The 26,876-nt window shown below is 38.3% G+C and overlaps 1 protein-coding gene across 2 annotated transcripts in view; it reads left to right on the plus strand.

Annotated features, from left to right (window-relative positions):
- Positions 1-26,876, plus strand: part of STXBP5L (syntaxin binding protein 5L) — a 219,584-nt gene that overhangs the window by 82,275 nt on the left and 110,433 nt on the right. The gene's annotated exons all lie outside the window — the stretch shown is intronic.

A 26,876-nucleotide genomic window follows, 5' to 3' on the forward strand; every position in this document is an offset into this window, starting at 1 on the left:
GTAGCAAAAAAGTAAGGCTAAACCCCTAATTAACCCCCTCATTAATTTGGAACATTTCTCTGTATATATACCTAACAGATTTAAGTGTAAAAGAGAGCTTCCATTTTTTTCTGAACATATTTTTTGTGTTAGAGCACAGAAGTTATGAATTACATGATGCTCAGAGAAACAGCAAATAATGGTTGCCTTGGCTGTAAGAAATTTATGGCAAAATGGATGTAAGGGGAATTTGGGAAGCTGATAAAGCAATGAGATCGAAATTGATTTTCTTCCAGAAATTCAAACGGCTGTCTTCCAAAAATTAATGTCTTTTTCACTGTTGGAACAGTTAAAAATTTTTTTGTTTTCATCCTCTCCTCTCCTCTTGCAGGGGGAGGTTAAGGGGAAGCAAGATTCATACTGAAGAGAGAAAGATTCTTTCTTTTGTCTTGTTTTAAGTTTGTGACCCAATGAATGAGCTGGTTTTGATGTTTCTTAAATGGGGAGAAATGCTTGTTGGGAGAGAACAGGTTTTAAAATACTGATGCATGTTTTCAGGGAACAGTAAGGTATTGAAAAAGGCCATACAGGGAAGTGTTTAGACAATCAAAGGCTAGTTCTTACAAGAACACCATTTATATTTAATTTAATTTTAGATTTGGGCAGCTTTTACAGAGCCAAACACATAATTATTCAGATGCATTTTACCTATGAAAGCAGAGCATGTGACTGCTTCAATTTTTCCTATTTGCGTGTCTCTCTTGAGGAATTATAAAAATTGTAATTTTATTCATACAGTATGTTTGTCTTCTTCATACACTGTTTGTTTTAGATTTTTCTGTCTGAAGAATTGGCAAATTTACTTCATGAAATGATGCAATACAAAGCACTTTTACTTAAAACTCTAATATTTTATCTGCTTGTGATGAAGATAATTGTATTAGTTCAAATTCTTGATTAATTTTACTTCAATAAATTAGCTTTCATGTAGAATATAAGTTTATTCTGAGTTTTTAAAATATTTGATGCATGAACCATGCACCTGTTAGACTGTGTTAGATGGATGAATGCTACTTGAGCCTTTGGCTATTACTCAGTGCACCAGCCTCCATATTGTTGAACTGTTTAATTTGCAATTTTCTTCTGTTTCTTGACATTTAAGATTGCAGGATAATAGACTAAAATCTGCTCTTAGCAGTGTTTCTGTATATGTTTATGCAACTGCTTGAACCGAATTTCCACAGGCATTTATATACATATATCCCCCCTTTCTCTCCCACAAAAGTAAAAACATATTTGTTCTTTTCTTCAGATGTTGGTAACAACATAGATGTAAAGAGCAAAGAACTCCTCAATGCAGCACACTGGTTATCTTTCACTTACCATGTAGCATTCAGGATTAAGACACTGAATGGTTTATGAATAATAATTCACTTACAAAATGCACTTTTGTGGCCATTAAGCCATAGTTTGCAACCTCTCCAGATTTATTTTTTTCTTCTTCTGACCTATTGTTAAACTAATGCTGGTGCTACATTAACAATATTAACATGTCTCTGATACTTAGTAAAGGAGCAGTGAATTATCTCTTTGGAGCAAGTGCAGAAGGAACACTGAAGAGTGAAATGTAATGATAAACTGATATTTTGTTCTACAGTGGAACGCTCTGGACTTTTTACTAAATTATATGGTTTTGCCTTGTATCAAAATATAAGGTTATCATCTTATATTTCTATTCCTGTAATTGGTATGTAATACAACGAATTAACAACCTTCAAGAATATATAAATGTAAGAAATGTGTTTCAGTGCTCAGCCCCAGGTGTAATGCTAAGACAGTTACTCAAAGACATGCTTGACAGTAGCATATGGTTGATAATATATGATTTGCTGTTCCATTTACAAATAGCATGGACGGATAAAACTTTTTAACCTCTGGAAACACTCCATAAGAATGTCTTCAGTACTTTTGAAGGATAACATTATGGTGGTGTTCCTTATGTTAGTCCCTGCTTTTCCTTCTTTAATGTCATAGGAGATGTCGGATTCATGTTCAGTAGACATTTTAGGCAAAATAAATAACGCAGCTACTGGGACTAGACACTGTCTCTATCTGCTGCAAAGAACATCTGGATTAAGCTAAACCACCAAAAACTATTATAGGCCTTAATTATTTTTAATATAGTCAGAGCAGACTTCAGCTAGTATAGCTTTAAATATAGAACTGCTTAGATAGTTTTCCCGTTTAAGGTTAGTTCAACTGGGATAGGAAAAACCAGCAAGGATTACAGTGTGAAATCCAGGTCCTTTAGGCCTGTGTGCACTAGTTTCACTTATGAACACAGTTCATCTCTGATTATTCTGAACCTGAGCTACTTCAGTTGTGTTGACTGACATGGGGGATAGCCCTCCTCTTTTTCTTCTTTCAGCTGGTGCTGACTGGCGTGTTACAAGTGAGCCGATGGCACTACGACAGTTTCTTCACTGACTTACACTCAGCATACATGAACACAGTGTACAAGTTCTGTTTGGTCTTCAAATCCATCTGCATGCACTGTGCACCGATGCCGTGACAGTACCATAAGTGCCCTTTTGAAGGGGGATAGCCAGGTGACAAGATATGTGTGACTGGCTTTGGTGCTCTGATCTGTAACACTTTCTTCAGTGTTAAGGGTATGCTGGCACAGAAGAGGAGACTTTCATGTGGGTGACTTTTAGAGCAATTCTCAGTTAGCTATAACTTAATGTTAGTTAGAAACTTGACTCCTACATCTGAGATTTTGCAGTGTTTGAACAGGTGATTGAGAGTATTACTGCAGTGCTTGGAAGCAAAGAGAAAAACAGGTATTTTTGGATCTGGTGACTTTTCTTTTGTGTGTTGGTCTCTGTTCTTTCCTGAAAGTAGCTGTATCTTTGTCTGTCTTGCTGTTTCTTTGCAAGATTTTGTGTCCTGTGTTGTGTTTACCTCATCAAAATGACAGCAAGAGGCTATTGAATGAATACTGGTGACTGGCTGTGCAGTCTCAGCAGTACCTCTGTCTGTTTACTTGTGTGTTAGGGACTTAGATTATCTGTCTCATTGGCTGTTCAAAGAACTGAATTCCTGTGATAGCTTGCCTGCTCATAAATGAGCCTCCTGGTTAATATTTTATAACTGCAAACTATGTGTTGTTTATGTACTTTCAAATTAGTCAGAGGTCTGTCATCAAGCATGAAAGTAGTTAATAGGTTCAGTGCAGTTGCACAGCCCTGCTATACCACAAAACAGATTCTGATTACATGGTGTGGTGCAGCATTTAGCTATTCCAAAGAACCACAAAATTCAAATACAAAACAATTATTTCACTATACAATCCTGCCACAGTTTATGGAAAGGATTTAAACTTTCTCAGGTTAATGATGGAAAAAACTGAGGAAAGCAAAAGAAGCCATGCTGCTAATTGGCATTCACTTCCACATCTTTAAGAAGTTTTTACAAAACTTCCTTGTGCAGTTGTTTGGGGTCTTTTGTCTTATTAAGTGTGTGTTGCCAAGTATGAAGACAGCACAGACCTCAAACATGTAAGACAAATATGTGTGGCATGGTCTTGCATCAGTGTTTGTCACTTTTGAAAGAATGATGCTCAGGGATATCAATAACCAATTAATGGTGTTTGCATGCAATTATTGAGCTTGGAAAGATTCCTGAAGCTCATAAAGAACACCTCTGGTCTGTAGGGCTGTGCCTTAGTACTGCAGGGCAGGAAAGTGAACTTTGTCAAATGTTGCTTCAGAAAGAGAAAAGACTGGATACAAAGTTTCTCCAGTAAGACTGACCCAAATCATGTTCATGTAGTTACCACACACATCTGCCTTCTCTGTTTAAAAAAAAAAAAAAAAAATTACATTCTCTTTTCAGATCTTACATCATGTAACAGAAAATTTCATAGTACACTTGACGTGTAGGATCAATGAGAGCCCTAAGCTTGTTCTGCAAAGGTGGTATACAACATAGTTGAAATGATGAATGTCTTGGTCATAAAAAGAAGTCTAGCACAAACATTTTGGTTTTTTTCTTCAACACACATTAGCTAAACAATCAACAAAGCAAAAATATGAAGCATAGATTAGCTTGTTGATACAAAGGAACAGCAGGTTTGATTTGATAGATTTATGAGATTAGGCAATTCCACTAAAGTAGAATGAAAATTCATGTGATCCCTAAGATTTTCTTTTTTATAGATCTTAAATATGTGGGCCTTCTAGTGGCATGGAGCTGAAGGGACCTCCTCAGCCTAGTTCCCTGCAGTTGCAGACCAGACAACTCATATACTTCCTTTTCTATAATGAACAAGCTATGTTTTGCATCAAAAGATGCTGATGCCTTATGATCTCAGTTGATTTCCAAAGGGCTTGGTAATCAAAATGCTATTTATTAGGGTTAGCACTATAAAGAATGAGAGAATGGTATAGGTAATATTACATCCCTGTAGATGCTGGGAACCCCAAGTTGTGCATCATCAAGCAGACCCCATCCATAGATAGGGTGATGCCATTTTGGTCATTCAAGTTATTACAGGATTTTCTTAGAAGAAAACAACTGTATTCATTATTTCTAGTATGAAACAGAAAGGGTGTTCACACTAAAACTTTCTGCTGCACTGTTAGGTAAAGGCAGGGCCACACAGGTGGTGCAGTCACCAAGTGGGAGCTGCCTGCAGGCTCCTCTGTTAAGATGAGCTGGCTGCATTTACCCTGCGGCCAAGGGGTACGAGCAGCACAACCCAGCCCGAAGGCCGTGCTGGTCTTGCAGCCCAGCGCAGCACAGGCTGGTGCCCACTCAGGTGAACTGCTGTGGGGATCACTAACTCCTCTACATGCAACCATCTGCCAGTCAGGATCGTGACACTGGTATATAACTATTCAAGCTAAAGTTCACTACTCCTCCTATTAAGGAAAATCGCTCCATGCTAATTTCAACCTTCTGATGGCAAGAAACCTTCCAGCTTCCAGAATAAATTTATTTTTATGGCTCTTTTATTCCCATTTATTGTGTCATGAATTTTAAATATTTTGTGTCTTCTTTGTAGTTAAACATTCATATCCATTCACAACCTGATTTTTTCTTCTTTTTTTTTTTTTTTTTGCTACAAAAATCAAGATTCTGTGTTTTTCCTTTATAAATTTGTGTCTTCATTCCCTTTTCTTTGGCCTTTCTTCTCATATCAATTCTCTCTGATGTGATGATTAGACAAGGAAACATTCTAGATAGGGTCCATTCTGTGCTGTGGACACTGACATTACCATTTTCTTTTGTAATCTCTGCAGGAATATGTTCACTGATGCATACTGTAATAACATCTTCCTTTTACATGGCTTCATCTTATCAGTGCTTGTGGTCTTGCTGTGATTGACTAATACACCCATTACACTTCTTCACTGTTGTATATCTAGCAGGGAATATGCTGCTTTTCAGTGCAAGCCTTTAAGAGTGGAAGCAAAGCAAGACAAGCAAAATTGAAATTATCTTTTTCCATCACTTCTGATTCATAAGCTTCAACCCTAAAGTGGAAGTTGTTATTCTTTAAAGTTTGAGGCCTTGCCCTTTGCATTTTAAATTTCATTCAATTTCTTGTACTCTGCTTGTGCAGATTGTCCTACCTCTGTGTCGTGGTTTGAGCCCAGAAGGCAACTGAGCATCACGCAGCCACTCGTTCACCCCTTCCCCCTCAGGAATGGGAAGGAGAATATACAACAAAAGGGTTGGGAATTGAGATAAGGACAGGGAGGGATGATTCATGCATTATGGTCATGGGCAAAAGACAGACTCATTAGGGGAAGAAAAAGAACATTAATTTAATTCAAACACCACCACCACTTAACAAACAGAGTAGGACAGTGAGAAATATAACCACCTCTTAAAAACACCTTCCCTACATCCCTCCCTTCCTCCCAGGCCCAGCTTTGCTCTCAATTTCCCAACCTTCTCCCCAGCAGCAGCACAGTGAGGCAGGGGATGGGGGTTGCAGTCAGTTCCACTGCTCCTTCCTTCACAGGGGGAGGACTCCTCTCATTCTCCTCTGCTCCAGCATGGGGTCCTTCTCATGGGAGACAGTCCTCCATGAACTTTCTCCAACATGAGTCCCTCCCACGGGCTACAGCCCTTCCCAAGATGCGCTGGTGTGGTCCCTCCCGCATGTTGCGGTTCTCCCAGTGCTGAACAACAACAGCGGGCGCTTCCCACAGAATCCTGGCTTTCTTCAGGTGCAGCCACCTGCTCCAGCATGGGGTTCTCCACGAGCTGCAGGTCGGCATCTGCTCCACTGGTGACCTCCATGGTGGCAGGGGCACACCAAGGGCTGCAGGGGAGTCTCTGCACTGGTGCACCTCCCACCTTCCTCCTTCTTTCTTCCACTGACCTCAGTGTTTGCAGAGGTGTCCTGCTCACAACTCCTCCTCACAACTCCAACTCCCCCTCCCAGATTCCCCTTCTTAAATATGTTATCGCAGAGGCACAGCCACCATTGCTGATTGGCCCAGGCTTGGTGCAAAGGCGGGTCTGACTTGGAGCCAGGGGAGATTTTGAGAAGCTTCTCACAGGGGCCACTGCTGTAGCCCCCTCCCCACTACCAAAAACCCTGCCACACACACAAACCCAACACACTCTGTAATACTGGTCCCTAAGATATTTCATTAGTATTAGTACCAAGATCACTCATGAAATTATAAGATCAGCTGTAAAACTAATACTTGAGAATCCCGCAAATATCGAGTAAAATATTTCCTTTTTCAGTAAAATCAACTGGAAAATATACATTTAACATAGAATTTTATAGTGATGGGTTTTGTAAATGTGGTGTTTAATTTTGACATACGCTAGATTTCCTACAATTGGAATATTCTGTAATAGTCTACCTTTGGTAAACCTACCTTCCCTGTTTTACTATAACTTTTCAAAATTTGTGCTTTTGAAACTCAAAACCTTGGTTAGTGTATATTTTTAAGTATATTTGAGCAAGTAGTAATAACATTATGGTCACAACGTCATGGATGACAACATGGCTTAACTTTATTTCTATCGGGTTTAATTTTTTATGCTTACCTTCTTGGGTAACCTTGGGATTTTTAATGCAATCTGACTCAGTGCCACTGCAGAGAAAGGGCTGCAAGAAATTAAGCTGGCTGGTTTAAAACTAGTTTGGTTTCTCTATGCTTAAACACCAGAGTAGACGTTACTCTAAAATAATGTCACCTTTTATTGATTCATTGACTGGTTACTAGAGAAATCTGTTGGTTGCCATTTCCAGGAATATCAAGGGCCTACAGTGATTAGCAATACTTCTTTTCTAATCTGTACACGATGCAGTAAACTCTTTACTAATTACAGAAATTCTGGTCATATTTTTCATTCTAGAACATTAAAAAGATCTCTCTTTATATCCAGATCCAACACTGAATTTAAGAATCTCTCTGTTCTTTTTCTAATGGTGACTTTCACAGTCTTTCCCCAAAGTAATTTATAGTCCACCAGTGCTTCTGCACCAGTATTCTGCCAATATTATTATTTTCACTTTCATTTAAATTAAAAATATCCTTAAGTGCATTATGCCACAGTGGTTTTTATACCTGTTTGCTAAACAACTTCTCTGAAGTCAAATGGAGCCGTTTAAGGTATTTAAGATCTATTTTTACACAGCTCTGTACATCAAGGTTCTATTTCCATAATGAGACTTTAAAATATGCAATAATAACATTAGCACAGTATATAGTAATTTGATTGTTGATAACTACTCAGAAAAGTCTCAAAACTGCAAATACAGTAACCATGTTACACTGGTTACATACGTATCTTCATTTTAAAAGCATCTATCCAGGACTTAAGAAAATGTGTCAAAGTATGATGAATAATTCAGCAAATGTTTTTCTATTTCATGGTTATCAATCAATTGCAAGTCAATTCACTTTTTCCTCACATTGGTGCATTAAAAGCAGGTTAACAGAAAATGACTGATATACTATATATGAATTACTCTTAGAGATAACAGCTGTATTAATAGCACAAGGACCAAAAAAGCTGAAAGATGTCTTACAGCCGATCACTTCTACTTTTCCCCTATTGCTAAAACTGTAGCAGACAGCCTCGCTTTCCCCAATCCAACCCTGAGCTGTTCTTTTGACTTATTACTTTATTTAAAGCTTTTTACATTAAATATTTTGACAAATACAAAAGAGTCTTGGGATTTGATTTGAGACTGTGGAGAGCATATCAAGTGAAGATTTCTAAATGTGAATTTTCTCAATTCTGAAACACCAGGAGCACTGTTTCTAGCTCGTAGTATGCCAAATGTTGTGGCTATAAATACAGCATAGTTAAAATGTTAATGAAATAAAAAGCAGTTAATGAAATAACTTTATAAATTTGCTATATGTGTATGCATGTGTGTGAATGCACATATGTGTGTGTGGTGTGTATATGTGCATACACACACATGTATGAAATCATCATGATCCATAGAACTGCTAGAGAAAAATACACACCTAACACAATTACCTGAGGACTTAACAACAGTAGAGGGACTAGAAGGCCCTCTGGCCTGACAAATCCTCTATTCCAATTTACCTCTTCCTCTGTGTCACTCTGGCTGTTGTTCCTTCTATTATTTTCATGAGAAAACAGGTATCTCTTCAAAATTCCATTTTGCAAAACATCTTTGTGAAGTTCTGGTTTTAATTCAGTAGGGAAGAAAAACATGTTCTGAATTATTTAATTTTTATGTCACCTGGACACCTCCGATTGTCTGCCTAACAACAACAACTTACGTGTTGGTTTCTTTCCACAGAAAAAAATCCTTTGGCTCTTAGCAGTAGACATAATGTAGCTATATGCTGCAAAACTTTAGATCATACGTTGAGCAGTGTGTTTGTTGTTTCTAATGCTTTGTAGAAAATAAAGCATGTTTGTCAGTAGATTTCTGCTTTTTTGAGAAAACACAGGGTAACATGTTATGTTGTTTTCACATAGCAGCTGTGTTGCCAAACTGCTCTAAGGCCAGGTTTGGATAGCAAAATTTAAAATAAATACACAAATCCATACATTGAACAACTGTGTTTCATGGCCTTAGTCATAACAAATGAGAGATGTCCAATACTGTAATACAAAAATGCTTCTAATAGTTGTATTAGACCAGAGCAAAAAAAGATGTCCTTTACAGTTTAAACAAGGTCAGACAGCATAAACAGTCTGCGTTATCAGTTGGAATTTTCAGCTTGCTGCATTTACAGTACACTTACAGGAACTCTGGATTTATTTTTTGACGTTTTCAAATTTGAGTTTTAAGATATCTTTCATAGTCCAGTTCAGATATATCCTTTGACCTTTGTTACATTAGATTTCCAGTTATATCTTAAAGCAGTGAAGAATATGCACCCATTCTGTTGCAGTAAGTCATTTGGTTCTTGGAAACCACACCACCCCTTCCCTGCCCGGGCATATGTCAGCTTCAAGCAGAATCCAATGCAATGATTTAGGATACTTTTCCTTCTGCCACAATAAACTCTGGGCGTTTCTCCAGTAAATCAGAAATAGAGCTAGTAATGTCAGTGTTGAGATTATCTCGTTAAACAGTACATGAGCAGGAAGAGGAGAGACTACAGACTGCAGAAAAACAAGGACCGTTAATCACAGAGTCCCTGTCTACTGAAGCATAACAAATGAGAACAGCTGGTCTCCAATAAGTCTACATGATTTTAATTGATGGAAGCCGTTAAGAAAAAAACATGTGTATACATAGAAGTATACACATGTAAAAATGCAATTTTTTTTACTTTGAAGTCAATTTCAGTATTCCAATCTTATCCTGATTGTAGAGTCATTCAAAGTAACTTGATCGATATTGCTGTAAAATAGGTTTTAAACTCATTATAGTAAGAATGTATGATAAACACAGATTTGTGTATGTTGTGGCAAGCAGGGAATGAAATACTAGCATATCTTTAGTTTACTTTTCTAAGAGCTATGTAAAGTCAAGCTGGTTAGCAAAAGCCAAGTTTGAACCTTTCATCTTTGAGCGAAGACCCAATTTACTTTTTTGAAACTATGAGATTGGGAAGCAAAAACTGCAAATTTAATTTATAGCTTCAGTGTTGGGTGAAAGGATGAGAGAAACTCTACCCTTAGGTGTTTAGGTTTTGGTTTTTTTTTTTTTTTTTTTTAATGTAGCTGCTACAAAATCAATGAAAGAAATAAATCAAAAACTTTCCCTTTTGAGAACACCATCTCCCTCTTCCATCCTTTGGTTTTTGGCTTTCTTTTATTGCTAAGAAACTCAGTGGCTCTTATTGTGATCTGTATTGCCCATCACTATGATTGGTATTACAACTCTATTTTTACTTAACCTTCAAAGAAATTAATGGAGAACAAGTGAAGTACTACAAATAAGAAATAATGATTTCACAAGCCAGTAGACAGGAGAGTCATGTACGTTGTCTTTCAGCTAAAGATGAAAGCAAGAGTCTGTTTGCCAATCCTGTTTCATTAATTTGCTCACTTCACCGATTTTGTGGAACTTTTATTCTCATTTTTGTTGTCTAATGAGCTTGACTTGGCATCAGAAACAAATTGGAAGTATGATGGCTTCTTCCAGCATCTTTTTCTATTTAAGAAAGCAGGTTTCCATGTAATTTCCATGTCTTTTTTTCTTGGGTCCCAGTCTGCACATTACACCTGTTAAATCCACTGCATTACTGTTGTGTAATACTAAAGTTCTAGCCAGGGAAAGTATGCCACTGTCATTGTCAGTGACTCTGGTCCTACATGTAAGACACCCCAATGAATTTACAGTCAAAAGCATAAAAAGGAGTTGACAAAAGAGGGTGTCTCTTTGCTCTGCATTTGTCCAAGAGAAAAGTGTCATGGATGAAAATATGACATGGTAATGATTTAGCAGCAAATCAAGATTTGTGAATGACTAGAAGAACTTAATCATTAGCCAATTTAAGCATTTACAAAATTATTCAGTAAAATGCGTCATGATTAAAATAATGACTTAACTACAGGTTTGAAAATGACAAGGTTCACACTAACTTACTATAAAGGATCCTAAATCTATCTCTATATATGTATATTCATAAACACAAGATGTACAAACACACAGACTGACAAAAGTACCTGCATCCAGTGAAATACGTATGTACCCACACCTGTGAAAATAACTGTGTATACCTGAACACATCAGTAGGTAGAGAGGTGGGTGAAAGAGAAGCTAGCCCAAAGTTAAAATTTCCCTTTTCTGGAGTTTAGAGTAAATACTCACAATGCATGGGCATTCCTCAATGGGCAATAACTGAGACTCGAGGGGATCGACTTCACCCTGGCCTCCCATTGGCTCTGACGGCACGTGGTAGGTACCTCGAGGAGTTGAGGTGTTCCAAGTCAGGGGAGATGCTGGTCACAGGCCCGCTGCGGTCCAGGAGAGCTCAGGGGGTCTCACTTGAGGTCGCTGTTTATAGGGCCTGAGATAATTGGCTTTTGTCAGGTACTCTTTCACTCCAGCCCAGCTCAAATGCTGAAATGTTCTGGTGTCTTCCACCAGTTGCACAGGCCAAGAACTTGATGGATGTGCAATTCTGTTACTGTTCTCCCTCAACCACATCCCAGGTACAGGCGTACCAGGCTGTCAGGAGGTGATGGACTGTTATAGCAGTTCCCAAGTGAGAGGGAGGGCAAAGCCAGGCTCGTCAAAGGGGCGCCTTAATGCTCTGTTTACTGCCATTAGCAGTACTTACCTCCCCAGGTTGGTATGTGGCCCAGGACAGGATAGGGGAGGAATTGCACTAATCACCGAGTGGCCCAGGAGGAGCGGGGAGGAATTGCACCACTACAGTCCACCCCATGACTAAAGTCAATGTTTCTTCTCCATAGAGTGGCAGTGTGGTTGCCTCTATGCCTATAAACAGAGAATGCTGTAATCCAATTATAATTTGAGGGAATTTTGTGTTGGATTAGCTTCTATTAGTTAATAAATTTTCGTTATTCTGGGGAAGTATACACATGGGGAAGCTTTTGCAACTGCATAACCTGTTTAACCATCCTCTAAACCTTATCATAAAACATTATTATAAGCAGTAAACATATTAAAGTTAGAGTTAGAAAAATCGCAACTGGGCGAAGCATGGAATTAAACAGTCCTGTTGCTGTTGGTGACCATCCAAATAGGACTTTCCATCACTGGTGTTCTCCATCCCTTTTGACTCTCTTTAACACTTGATGTATTTCCTTTACATCATGCTGGATAGTGATAAGAGTTTTGTGTCCAGTTTCTTGTGCTTGTTGTAGAAGGTTGATTAAATCAGAGTGCTGGAGGTGTTGCTTGATTACGGTTAGGTTCATCCTGGTAAGTGTAGGTTGTAGCTCGCAATGTAATACGTAATCAAAAGATAAGTCATCATAGGTAGTTATTGGCACAGAGAAATTAAAATCACAACCAATAATCACAGAAAAGTTACACACACATAGATTGACCTGATTGGTTATGTTATAGACAGAATTTTCTATCAATAAAGAATCACATAATGTTCGCATACAAGCTCATCCTTTTCCAACACATAGGACTATGGTTTTGGGGGTTCTGTTTAGGTGGATTTCAAAGTGGCAAATGTTTTGTTCAGTGTCAAGACAAGTGTCTTCAGCTTCAAGAGTATTACTTTTACAAATGAAGTCTTGTTGTTCTCACACAGTGCATGCATTTACATCAATTGTTAGCCACTTTTCCTCCTTTTGGTGGGCCCACACTCCATGCTCTATGGGATAGGGTATGGTTCCATCGTGATTTAGTTCTAATGCAATGATTGGGTATATATTGTACACTGAAGCATTGCATATGGTGAGGACAAAAGCAATAATCTTATCATTTTCTGTGTGGTGAGTGAAGTTGACCAATTGCCACCACGATTGAAATTCCCTTTCAAATTCTGAGGCCTTGTCCCAGCTCAATTTACAGGTCTCAGTGGGTAGAGTTCCTCCTTCTCCTTCTCTAATAATGGCTGCTACTATAGACTGTATCCACAATTGTGCTTGGATACAACTCAAGGCAAGAGAGGTGTTACTCTGGGTTGCTCCAAGAGTTTTTACAATTAATTGTCAATAATTTTCTTCAATTCGTTCCCAGTGAGGTAAAATGTCTGATAGGAGCCATTGACTTGCTCCTAAGGCTGATAAAGATGATTTTAGAGGGTGTTCAAATTTGATCAGGTCACCAGTAGTAGCAGTTTGTTCATTAGGACTTCAGCATCTGTGCTATTCAGTATTCCTAATCCAGTTCTCAATAAACTGGTTATGTCCCACCACATATGCTGGGAATGTCTTAAAGATCGTCCATATAACTGTGCTAACCAGCCAGTGTGAGTAACTCCCAAAAAGGCAAACGGTCTGATCTAATTGCTGACACATCAATGTGTAGCGCTAGTTCCACACTTTTTAGAGACCAACTAGGGTTAAAGACGACTTGCTGTTGTCCTGTATTTTTAATTATGTAACGACCTGTGTTATAAATGTGAGGAGACAGTTTAATAGGAGGCTGAGTCAGGAAAGACAGCTGTTGAATTTCGATTTTGAACTGGAGAGCCAAGCTGGAATAAGATTTGGAGTCTGCCCAAATACGTATTATGAATGCTGAACGGGACATAATAAAATTATAGCAACATTCATGTCCAAAAGGACAGGTATGTGTGTTATCAGGGTCATGTCCATGTTTTCCTCCAGTATAGTCTATAATGATATGTAAAGCTGTTGTACACTGAGTGTGGTTTTCAATTTGGTGTCCTATTGAAATTGTGTCTCCACTCATCCCTTTTAGAGATGGAATTTGCCAATCTTTGTCTTAATTTTTTATAATCCATTTCAGATGGCAAAATTATTGCATAATGCTACTAGAGACAAATTTAGAGGTTCAGCAGGATGAGTATTGGGTATATATCCTATTTTATATATATAGAAAATAGGATAAATAGGTATATATATAGCCTACATGAGCGTGGAATCACGGCCATCCTGTTGTGCACAAGTTCCACATACGGCATGTGCCAATTGTAAAATCAAACAGTAGTTCTGCGTTTCTATAGCCCCAAATACAAAATGTAATTATAGGTTTGGTAAAGGTAAAATTATACCAACAATTTAAATTTCATTCTGTTATTTTATAACAATCATTGTTTTTTGGTTTAGTAAAATTGGCATAAAATATTTTAATTTCCATTGGCCTATGGTAAGTAGATCTATTGATCACTTTGCACCCAATTTGTATCCTCTCTCTTGTCATGGCTTGGAGTTGAGCCATCAGCTGAGAGTTGTCCCAATCCCATTCAATTTTTTCATATATTTCATTTCCATGTAAAACTAAAACAGAGAGATTTAGACCTGCCTTGTTTTGTGGTGTTCCAATACTTCCAGGGTATCTTAGTAGTGCAAGGTCCCAAGGCCATTGTGAGTAGTATACTTACTCTCACGAGCAGGAAAAGAGAGAGAGGGGAAGTGGTGTCTAGCCATCATTGCTGTGACTATTGGTGTATAATCGAGAGAAGGAGTAGGCACAATGTTGTGAAGATGCCCATGTCAAAGATGAGGATTGTTCCCACAGTGCTACTGGTGGGATTGCTAGGTGTGTTGTTTGTTCCCATGATGTCACTGGTGGAGTTCATCATTTCTGAAAAGAGAACAGAAGAAAGAACTGTCTTGGTGGGAAGGACTGAACGGGTTACCCCTTATGATGCAGGATAAATCCATCTGGTACTGATTTTGTGTTCTATTCCATTGTTGTCAATAGCATCCCATGCTAGAAATCCTTGTGGTTTGATCAGGGTTACTGGTATTGTTCCTACAGATGGTGTTTTTACCATCACAGGTTGTTCTGGTTTCATTGAAGACCAGGTATGCTTATTGTTTAGGGGGTTTTCTGGAGAAGGTGTTAAAAAGGCTCAAGTAATTGGACTTCCACAGGGACCACACCGATTATTTAACTGCTGTAAGGTTTTAGAAAGATGGTTGTCCCATTGTCCTTCATGTGATCTAAGATATTTTTTCAGCAGTCCATTGGCTTGTTCGACTATATCATTAGATTGTAGATAATAAGGTGTATGAAATATCCATTTTATTTCTTCTTGTTTTGCCCATTCTTGTACTTCTTTGCTAGTAAAGTGCAAGCCATTGCCTCTCTGGATGGAGTCAGAGACAGGTAAAATTGAGAACCATGAGGAGAGGCCTTGGATGATATTCTGTCCATTAGCCTTTCAGCATTTGGTACCTTTAAGGAGTCCAGATATTATCCTGATATTACCTGTTAAAAAATATTTGTACCCAGCAGAAGATTTTAAAGGACCAATGTAATCAATTTGCCAAGTAGGCCATAAAGTTTTTCCTTCTTTAATGTGTAAAGGTGGTGCTTTGGCAGGGTGATCTGTTTGCAGTTTTAATTTACACTGAGGACATGCGGTAAGGATGGTTTCACATGTTTTTCTGCTGAGGGGCCAACCTCAGCTTTGAGATGAAAAATAATGTGCTTCTTGACCCATGTGGCCTAATTTTTGATGTAGCCATTCTCCCAGTTGATACCATGTGGGGTCTAAGGAATTTTCAATGTCTATTTTCCTAATATTTGTCAATTCATGTACCTTTTGGTTCCAATTTGTGGCTGGTTTATTGTCATTGGCATGAGTTTTCACCCATCTTATTTGGAATGTCTTTCTGGCTGTGTCTAATAATAATTGCCAGTCTTCAGTTCTCCAGATTGGAGATTTATTTATCTCCCAATTTAGGGCTTCCCATTGACAAAGCCACTGTGTGGCACCTGCCCAAACAACATAAGAGTCTGCATATATGGTTTTTGCTTCCTTTTGTGCTGCCAAAACAACTGCTTGTAATTATCCTACTTGGGCACTGCCCTCCCCCTATTCTATAACTTGTTTATGGGGTTTGTTTTCTAATGCAACAGCTTTATATTGCCATTTAACCGTCTGCTCTCTTTGCTGAGGCATCAGAAAACCAAGCGCCCTCAATTGGTGTATTTTCAGTGAAGGGGGGTGCATCTAGAACTGGTGAAGGTTTAAACGGCTGTTGTAATGCTAGTGGGCCAGTGTTAATAGGCGTTTGTAATTTAGAAACTTTTGTCTGTCCTTCAGTCAATTCCATTTCATCTGCTACACCCACTAGATAGGCATATCACTTCCTGATTGTAGATTTTTGTGCAGTTCCCTCTGGGGGAGCAGTCCCTTTTAGGATTGTGTCTAATAAATTAAATGGACCTCTAGTCTGAACAGCTTGTTCTTGATGCATTTTCTCAACTTGTTTAATTGTACAGACTAAAGACAAAAGACCTTTTTCCCACTCAGAATATCTTTGTTCTGTCTCTTTAAATACAGTCGAGCTAAACAGTAAAGGTCTTTTCAGTCCATCAGGACCTGTTTGAAATAAGTTGCAATAAGTTCCATGTTCTGCAAAACCCCATTCTGCTATAATAGGGTCATGAGGATGGACAGGTCCTAGAGATTGATATGTTTTTAATTCCTGTATTAGGGTTTTTATTGCTTCTTCATACTCTGAGTCCCATTTCCACAGTTTTGTAAAGGTGAATATAGTGGACGGGCAATGATGGAGAATCCAGGTACGTGTTTTCTCCAGTATCCTAAAGTACCCATTACTTGTAATTCTTTTCTAGATTGGGGCATTTGCAATTGCTCTATTTTATTTAGAGTGTCTGGTGGAATTGCTGTGCTTCTGGCAATCCACCAAGTGCCCAGAAATTTCACTTCTTTGCTTGGTCCCTGACATTTTTCAGGTGGAATTTCAATTTTTGCTTCATGCAGTGTCTGCCAAACTGTTGCTGCCACTTCTCCCACCTTTTTAGGAGGGGTTCCTCCAATTAGAATATCATTTATCTATGGATATAGTTTTACCTCTTCAGGGAGTGAAACTGTAAAAGTTCAGCAAGCGCAGCATGAGCAATTGTGGGTGAGTGTTTACATCCCTGTGGGAATCTATTAAAGGTATATTGGATACCCTCCTATGTAAAAGCAAATTTTTCTTTATCTTCCTCCTGTAAGAGAACCATGAAAAACATACCTTTTACATCTAGCACTGCCATCCAAGGATGTGCAGCGGCTTGTAGTGTAGCACAGCACTTAAAGTTGCAATATTAGGGACTGCAGCTGTCAGTGGGGCTGTATTGGCATGTAAGAGCCAATAATCAATTGTTAAATGCCATGTCCCATCCGGTTTGCGGACTGACCAAACTGGAGAAATGTAGGGGAATTGAGTTCTGGAAATAATTTGTCATTTTTCTAAATCTGCAATTACTTCAGAAATTCTAGTTTGTGCTGCAGCAGAAATTGGATACTGCAGGGCATTAGTGATTTTTGATTCAGGAAATACTGGGGCTGTGTGGAGTACACATACTTTGGTAGTTTGTCGATTTTTATTAGGGTTAGGGTTGGCGTCTGAACCAAAGGACCACAAACTACCATCCGGCAAATGCCAGATCCAGCTGTTCAACGCATCAAAACCTAGGATATTTTCATGGTGCTATTTGATCGCTTTTCATCAGGGAGCCATAAATTAACCTTTGCTGTTTGACACACAGTGCTAGTTCCTGTAACTCCAGTAGTTTTAACCTTTTATCGTCTAGGTCGTATGCCTAGTTTATTGGCATCCCGTTGTGTAATTATTGAAATTTGTGCCCCCATATCAATCAAAAATTTTGTTAATTGTTGTTGAGGACCAACTGGAATTAAAATGTAAGGGCCATTTTCTCTTAACCATTGATGAGCTTCTACTTGCCGGAGAGGCAGGCCCAATTGCCATCCAGGCATTATTAGTTTTTTGATCTTGTGTTTTGTAACTGATCCCTGTGAAGGAGGAAAGGAGGAAGGAAGATCTCTCTCTCTGGGAGCTGGCTATGGAGGAGTTGGGGTATTTGGAGTGTTATATTTTTGAAATGCCTGAATTAGACTCAGAATAACGCTGTCTCTGAATCATGGCTCTAGGAATTCCTAGTGCCAGTGCTTGCTTCCATAGTTTATTTCTCCACTTCTGGCCCTTACATTGTTGGTCAGAGGATTTTTGTTCTTGGGAAATGTTCTGATGTGATTTGCATAAGAGTGCGACCTGTATTTTTTGTTTCACTGGGAATTTTGTTCTATCCCATTTCTCATGCATGATTTATAGTTTCATGCATTAGTGTCGCCCAAGTGGGTAGTTCCCTCTGTTCTAATCCTCCTTCCTCACCATTTCCAACAGTGCATGTTATGTTTACCAGTTCATTACAGTTTAAGTCTCTCTGGATTTCATCTTATTTTTCAATAAGGAAAGGTTTGAGTGTGGCAGGGGCTCCTTTCATCAGTGGTTTAAGTACAGCAGGAGTTACAGGTGCCAAAACAGGAACATCAATAGGATCATGTTGATGCATGGCTTGAATACAGACAGCCTTTGTAAAATCCATGGAGAGCTCATTTAGAGATTTGATAGGTATCAACAGAGGTTCTCCTCTCTCTAAAGCATCGATGCCAGCAGCCCAATATGCCATTCTGCTTGTTAGTGAGTGGGGGTCATTCAGGGGGTTGGGGCCAGCATTCAAAAAGACACCAAGACCCCAATAGCCATTGGCGTCATCGCCATCTAGCAAAATTCTATGTTCCCCATTTAGAGACACTCTCCACAGGTATTCAGTTTTGGTTTCTCCAGGCTTACAGCCATAACAGTCTTGTAAATTGGCTATCCGAATTGGATCAAATGGGGTTGTTATACTAATGTGATTTGTCACACCAGCCCAATTATTCTGTTTTAATAATTGGTCTGATTGGGGGGGGGGGGGGCTCAGGCGGTTGGAAAGAATTCTTTTCATTGGAGCTGTTGTTATTTGAATCACTTCAAATATTGCCATCCCAGGCTGCAGGAGTCACAATTAATTTTCTGATTTGAACTATATCAGGGGGTTTTGGAGACTGCATTAGTATCATTTCAATGCATTCCTGCAGCTTTTCCTGTTTTGATTGGTATTCCTTAACTTGTTTTTGCAGCTGTTCTATTTTAATTGATAACAGCAACTCAGTAGATTTGAAACCTGCAATCTCATCTTGTAAATCTTGTATTTTACACTTAAGTTTTTCTTGTTCCTGGCAGGCAGCTTCTAGGCACACTCCCAACATTTTACCAATTTTACCTTTATCTTTTCCAACTTTAGTTGTACCTCTAATATCAGTTAACTGTTTTTCTACCTCTTCCCAGTTATACCAATTATTACAAGCCCAGTCCTCTGGGAAGGTGGGGTTTGGTTGGATACCGTGTTTTTATAAGTATTCAGTGATTTTGCTTGTCATCCTGCCAACTACACCAATTTGTCACAGATGAAAATATTAACACTGTAATGATTTAGCAGCAAATCAAGATTTATTAATGACTAGAAGAACTTAATCATTAGCCAATTTAAGCATTTACAAAATTATTCAGTAAAATGCGTCATGATTAAAATAATGACTTAACTACAGGTTTGAAAATGACAAGGTTCACACTAACTTACTATAAAGGATCCTAAATCTATCTCTATATATGTATATTCATAAACACAAGATGTACAAACACACAGACTGACAAAAGTACCTGCATCCAGTGAAATACGTATGTACCCACACCTGTGAAAATAACTGTGTATACCTGAACACATCAGTAGGTAGAGAGGTGGGTGAAAGAGAAGCTAGCCCAAAGTTAAAATTTCCCTTTTCTGGAGTTTAGAGTAAATACTCACAATGCATGGGCATTCCTCAATGGGCAATAACTGAGACTCGAGGGGATCGACTTCACCCTGGCCTCCCATTGGCTCTGACGGCACGTGGTAGGTACCTTGAGGAGTTGAGGTGTTCCAAGTCAGGGGAGATGCTGGTCACAGGCCCGCTGCGGTCCAGGAGAGCTCAGGGGGTCTCACTTGAGGTCGCTGTTTATAGGGCCTGAGATAATTGGCTTTTGTCAGGTACTCTTTCACTCCAGCCCAGCTCAAATGCTGAAATGTTCTGGTGTCTTCCACCAGTTGCACAGGCCAAGAACTTGATGGATGTGCAATTCTGTTACTGTTCTCCCTCGACCACATCCCAGGTACAGGCGTACCAGGCTGTCAGGAGGCGATGGACTGTTATAGCAGTTCCCAAGTGAGAGGGAGGGCAGGAGCCAGGCTCATCAAAGGGGCGCCTTAATGCTCTGGTTCACTGCCTTTGTAGTCCTTTCGATTGGTTTGTGGCCCAAGGCAAGTGGGGGGGGGGGGGGGGGGGGGGCGGGGCATGGGGGGGGCGTGCACCAAGCCCAGCAAGGAGCAGGAGGAGGAATTACACCACCACAGAAAGAAAATAATTTTCTGTCATCCTGAGATTTAAAGAAATTATTAGTAGCGCAGACTACAAAAGTTGTCATTGCCTTTCACACCGGGATTTCATGAGTGACTTTTAAGTTATTCTGGATCTCCAGTAATACCAGTTAACGTGACACAGTGCTACTGCTTAGACAGATAGCCATTGAGTTCCTGACGGTGAGAATTTAAATGCCTGTGTCTTGTATTATAGGAAGTTGTAGTGCAGTTGTCTTTTCGTATGTGTTATGGGATGTTGAACAAGCCAGGATGATCTTCTATGGAGTTGTAAGATAGTTATAAGAAAGAAAAATGGTAAAAAACAAAGGACTTGTTGCATGCTGTATACTTTGACTGTCCTTGTAAAGGACTCATGATAACCTCATAAGGTTTTATGTAAATACATAAATTCAGTCTTTAGTCAAGGGAGATCTCCAGTTTACTAACCTAATAAAACATAATGCATCTGTTTTTGAACATGCTCTTTCTGATTTGTTCTAGGTTCTTTTATGTTTGAGTCAACTGCTTGTAAATAATTTATGTTAACACCCATTATAAATGCTCATATAGTTGCTGCACTAACATTTTGTGTAGTTAACATAAGCATTTGTATCTTAAAACATTTATGGAATTCTGTAAACTATTAATTACAGATGTGATTGCAAATTAATTTGAAATAGTAAACTCACAAATCAAGAATGGGCCTAACTTTAAGCTTATAGGGTTATTTCATCTGTCCAGAAGTTTTGCTTTTGAAGCAACAGAGGAACAGCCTACTTTTACTCTCGATTGTTTTAATAGGAAAGAAGGAAAATGAGGAACCAAATATATTATTGATAGTGCTTTGCACTTTATATTTTAGTTATTAAAACTTTAAAGTATTAATAATCAGTCCCAGTTCCTAAAAATCAGGATATTTCAGAATGTGCCAATAGATCAAAGCTAAAGAGAACCCAGCTAGGGACAAAACCCAAATATCTTGAGAAAGAAATAGATTTTCACCTGCATTTCTTAAAATTTTACTAATTTTTTTCTGCTTCTTATATTCCTCTGTTATTCTTGTAGCTTGTTTATGTATCATATTTCAGGTAAGGGACACTGTGAAAAATGCATGTATCTTAAACACTTTCAAAGCAGCAGTGGACCTCCAGCCAGGTGACACACCTAAGTAATTTGCAGTAGAGTAGCTGCATAAGGTTTTTTTCTTTGTCTAAATAAATAACTGTATAAGGTATCTATCAGCACTATTTAAGCCTATTTGCCTAAAATGAAACTATAAAGTCAAAATGTTTTCTTAACAGTTTTTCCAAGTAGAATTTATAGAAATGGGGAGGGGGGTCTGTCTGTTAATTACATGCAGCATGTTCACAAATAGCTAGAAGAATATTTTGCTTAGGATATATTTAAATTATAGTTTAGGGATGTAATCCTGATTTCTTGTACCTCAGCATTTGTAGGGTATCTTCCATCATTGAAATTCTTTAAATCAATACAGGTATCTTTTAGTAAATTGTTCTAGTTCAAGTGCTAATTAATTTGAAGAAATCCTATGACCTGTGTTAAGCAGAAGAGAGGATCCCCAAATGTTTATTTCTTATATTACAATCCACTAAATTATTGCTGTTGTACAAATAATGACTGTGATGAATACTTGCAGCTAAAGCAATATAAAATAAAGGCAAATAAAACTGTTCTGTGAACTGATTGGGTAAGCTAAATAATCTGAGATGCCAAACTTGAAAGGGATGTTGGCAAACAGATGTATAGGACTAGAAAGTAACTGTTAGCACTGGTTTGACTCCATATTTCGTTCATGTTCCTTCATAAGGAACGCATATTGAATTGCCTCATGTAAAGCAACTAATTTTACTGTCTCTTTCTTTAAAACATTAATCTTTACAGACTACTTCAAGAGGAATACACTTAAGTAATGTCTTCATGTGGTTCTAATGCTTGCAGGTATTGATAGTTTAGTCAGGAAATAGGCACGTGAGCTAAATGATAACTTGTTACACTGTGTTTAATTGTAAATAGTTTGTGACTTTCAACAGAATAGTTATATTCAGCTCCTGGCTAATTTGATAGAAAAGTAGAACTAAGTTCTAATTATTACACTCTTCATTAGATATTCTTCACCTGCTCAGTCCTGTCATAAAGTTTGATTGTAGCATATGCACTGTAGTCTAAAAACAACAGTGTGTATAACACTCAACTGGAAAAAAATCCAGAGATGGAAATGTTCATGCAGTATTTCAAGAATATTATTTACGTTAATATTCCTCTTGTGTTCAGATATCCCTAAATAATGATGGCGTTTAATATTCCAATGTCTTTGTTGTACTGTCACCAGGATCCAATGCACTGTATGTACAACGTGTTTCCAGCCCTACTTCACTTTCTTCTATATTAGTAATTAAAACATAAAATAAGGACCAACTGATTTTAATTCAAAATATGTTGACTGATGAGGCCAGCAGAAAATATATGTGAAACAGAAGATTTTTCTTTATTTAAATTAACTGAATCACTTTTAAAAAACAGGTGGACCACAAGAATCTGTCTCAAAGGTGTGTATGGTTCTTTCACTCTCTGCTAAGGATCTGCATGTGGGGGGCTACTATAAATTTTTGAAATGATCTTGTGTGGTATGTGGAGGATCTAGTTTGAATAGGGAGAAGTTTAATGTTGTGGTATAGTATCACCAAGACCCTGAAATGAAAAACCGTCCAGATGTATCGAACTGCTATATATGTCATTTGACTCTTAGCCGTGCCAATTAGTAATTTAAAGTAGTTCCTGTACTCTTATGTCAGCCCTAGTGACTGTGCATACACCTCAAGTAAATAAACTGAGAGTTTAAGTTAAATGTTGGAAATCCTCATAATGGAGTTCACCTTGGATTTCTGCCTTCCTAGAACTTCCTGGTATACAATCACTCAAACAGTTCATGTTGCAGGGGAAACAGTTAACATTAATATGCACAGACCCAGCTCATATCTCTCTGGGGAACTGCACAACCGTCTGCTGCAAACACATCACAGGATACAGGTAGCAGACTGCATGGATTGCTGCTATTGTACATGTCTTTTACATGTCTTACAGAGCTGATGAGTTCCACATTTTTATATAGTCCAGGGAGAGGAGTAAGTACCTCCAGAGGCCAACTGGCTCATAGTTTACATCCTTTGCTTGATCTGCTGGAGACAACTCCTTTTCTTCACTGTCTGTAGCTTTAGCCTGTGCTTCTGTTTAGGCACTTCAGGTCATCTACAAATTACTTTGCTTGAATATCTGTCCAAATCTTCTTTTGTGCATTTCATAACTTAAAGCAATAATCTCAGCTCTAACATTCCCTTGTGAACTGACAGAAGAACAACCCTACACTTTCTGAGAATACTGGCTAGCCAGAAGCTCCCTCAGAAAGGCCAGTCTGCTTTCAATCACTGGAGAAGGAGGGACACTACATGAGTCTGGTCTTTGTATGTCAGTGAGGACTTTTCATATTATTTTTGTTCAAAAATACCAAAAGATTAAGGGAGTAGTGAGGGAGGAAAAAAGAGTTGGATGGAAATAATTTGTGCTTGCTGATGGAGGGAGAAGGGGACTGTATACAAAGTCATGAGGCACCCTTGGCAGCTGTGGTTCTCGTTGCTGGGGAGAAGAAATCCTGCAGAAGTCGAGAAGGAAAGGAAGGACTTATCCAGTGGTTTTGCTTGGTTGTGAATATTCATTGAGGGCTACACAGGGCACAGATTCGTCTCTAAAAAGAGCTGCTTTGAAAGAGGACCCGACAGAACGTCAGCCAGTCATTGGCTAGTATCAGGGAGGTGGCAGTGCCAAGAGGACAGCTTGCTGTGATGGCCAGCTGAGGTAAGCAACATAAATTAGTGGGGTGTACTGAAAGCACCAGAGGATACTGGAGGAGATTCTTTGCATCGGGAGGAGAGCTGTAATCACTCTAATGAAAAGGTAGACTTGTGATATACATAACCTTAAGAAGGTAGTCAACTTTTTCAGCAGCTGAGCTCATCCATGCTGGGACAACGCACTGTAAATTGGGTGTAAGACAGTAGCTGTAACTTAGTAGTTCCTGAGAGCTGAGAGCAGAAGGCTGGGCCAGGACCACAGCTGGCCTGCCTTGCAGCTACTGGGCTTGCTTCCTGTCGGCTACTCATGTTCTCAAGTTAATGGTCCTTCATGTTTCATCTTCCTCTTCTTCTGTGAATTTGTGAGATTTCCATCTTTTCTGAGAGCCTGGACAGTGTAGGTTAGTTTGGTAAGATTATGAGAGGGAGTTCAAGCTGATGTCTGGTTTTTGTAGGAACTTACAGAAACTGAACCCTACTGCCAGTCAGTGCTGTGCACAGTGCTGTTCTATGCTTGTCCGTATTTAAGATTATCTGTATAAGAGAAAAAGGCATAGTATAAATATAGTTGCAGTTTTGATGTCAAGGAATGAGCAATTAAATAAATAAATTAGAAAAACTGTTCATCATTTTGACAAAAATGCAATTTATTCTCCCCCCTTCTCTCCACCAGGAATAGTGTTCCAAGAAAATTTTTCATACTAAAAATAGAAAAACAAAAATACCAAAGCAGAGGCGGAAGGACGCGTTGTCAAACTTATCTTTTATTTTTCTTAGAGCAATATGATTAGTGTAATAAAGATGATCTTAAGCCATCTGAGAGTTTTTACTAGTATTTCATAGAATGTAGCAGTCTAAATTATTTTAAGATTGTGGTATACTACTGACACTCAATGAGGTTTTTTGGTCAGAGTTGTTAGGCTGTAGAGTGCTGTGATTTTCTAAAAAATATACCTTTTCAAGATGTGTTAGTCAGAATAAATTCCTTTCTAAAATGAGGTTCAATTTTTTTGACAATGCCTCTTTAAGTTATTCCATTATCTCTCTTATATTGCTTACATAATTTTAGAAATGCTTACAGGACTTTTGCTAAAGAGTTTTTGCTTAATAAATTCTGATTTATGTCTTTTATTTGGCACCTGTTGATTTTTTTTAAAAATTACATTTTATATCCTGTTTTGTGCTTTGAATACATTGGACCATTTTGGCAGCACAGGAACACCTTTTTGGTCTCAGTCCATGTTTTTTACTATTCCTTATAATGATCAATGAGATTCATATTGTGTGCTGCTAAGAATGTATGATATCCACATTTCTGGCTGACTTGCTGTTAAGTGATCAACGCTGAACAAATTCTCAGATCTCTGTTTAACTGGGTTCCATGTTATCTCAATCAGATTGACAATCTGACTAGATTTTGGCAGAAGCACTTCATCCTGGCATAAATCATTACAACCCCTACCTTTTCAAGAAGAAAAATAGCCTTTCTTTCTTGCTAATTGACTGTTTTTTGTAAAGGCATCAAAGGACATCTTAATTTGCGTGTGGGATATGTGACTAATAGAGGGATACCTTTCATCCACAATGAAAACTACAGTATGAGATGTCATTTTTTTCTCTTGAAGAAATTGTTATGTAATTTCAGTACTTACTGAAATGGAAGATGTTCATTAAAACTCTGAGTCTTGCTTCAAAGCTTGCAAGTCTCAAAGTCAATATTTTCTGTAAAAGTGAAAAGTCAATAATACATAAAGCAGTTTGTATTTAATTTACATAATGTAACAATAAAACCTACTTCAGAGTAGTGCATAGTTTTCTAAGAATATGAAAATCATATGGCTTTTTTTGGTGAAGTCTAACGATGTATTAAAATGTCTAGTAATCCCTATTCTGTAATAGGTTCATTACATATCTGGATTGTCTTTAAGGCAATAACATTTTCTTACAAGTTCACATATTGTAAAAGGTAGTATTTGATAATGTGTAATAACAGTTTGGGTAAACAATGAAGACTCACAGGTAATTTTCATTGTGGAAGAAAGAACATGCAGAATTTCTTATCTGGCTGTCCCATAAATCTATCAGAACAAAATGAAATTCTTTAAGAGGACATTGCTGAGCTTAAGAAAACAGGACAATTTATGGTCATTTTCTTCATTCTTTAGCAACACCTAATTATCTTCTGGTCCTTCATACTATATATCCAGACTTATTAGCTATTGGTGCCTGGGATTTCAGATAGGCCAGCAGGAAAGTGGCTGATGGCCAGTAGTTAGTACTTTAGTCTGATTTTTCTCTTACTGTAGGGCTTTGCTCTTGAAACATTATGTTCTTGAAATAAACCTTGTTTTAAACCTTGTTTTAAACCTAAGGCAGGCAAATGGAGAACATGCAGTAGCTGGGAAGTTACACACCTATTTAGTGTGATGATGGTTGTGGCAGCACACGCTAGAGATCATAACCTAGAAGCAAATTTCAAAAAGGGAAAAAAGTAGACCAAAGCAGTCTCGTATGGTGTCTGAGGTGATTCTGAGACTTTATTCATAATCAGAGTATTGGATTCAGCCTTCCACTTTGGAGACCAAGTTTTCTGCAGTACACCATTCTGGCCTGTGAATGGATTTATCAGAGGACTGAATATTAATATGGTCCCAGGTGGACTTGAGCCTGCTTAG

Source organism: Strix aluco, chromosome 2 (assembly GCF_031877795.1).
Source record: "Strix aluco isolate bStrAlu1 chromosome 2, bStrAlu1.hap1, whole genome shotgun sequence".
Classification (NCBI taxonomy): Eukaryota; Metazoa; Chordata; class Aves; order Strigiformes; family Strigidae; genus Strix; species Strix aluco.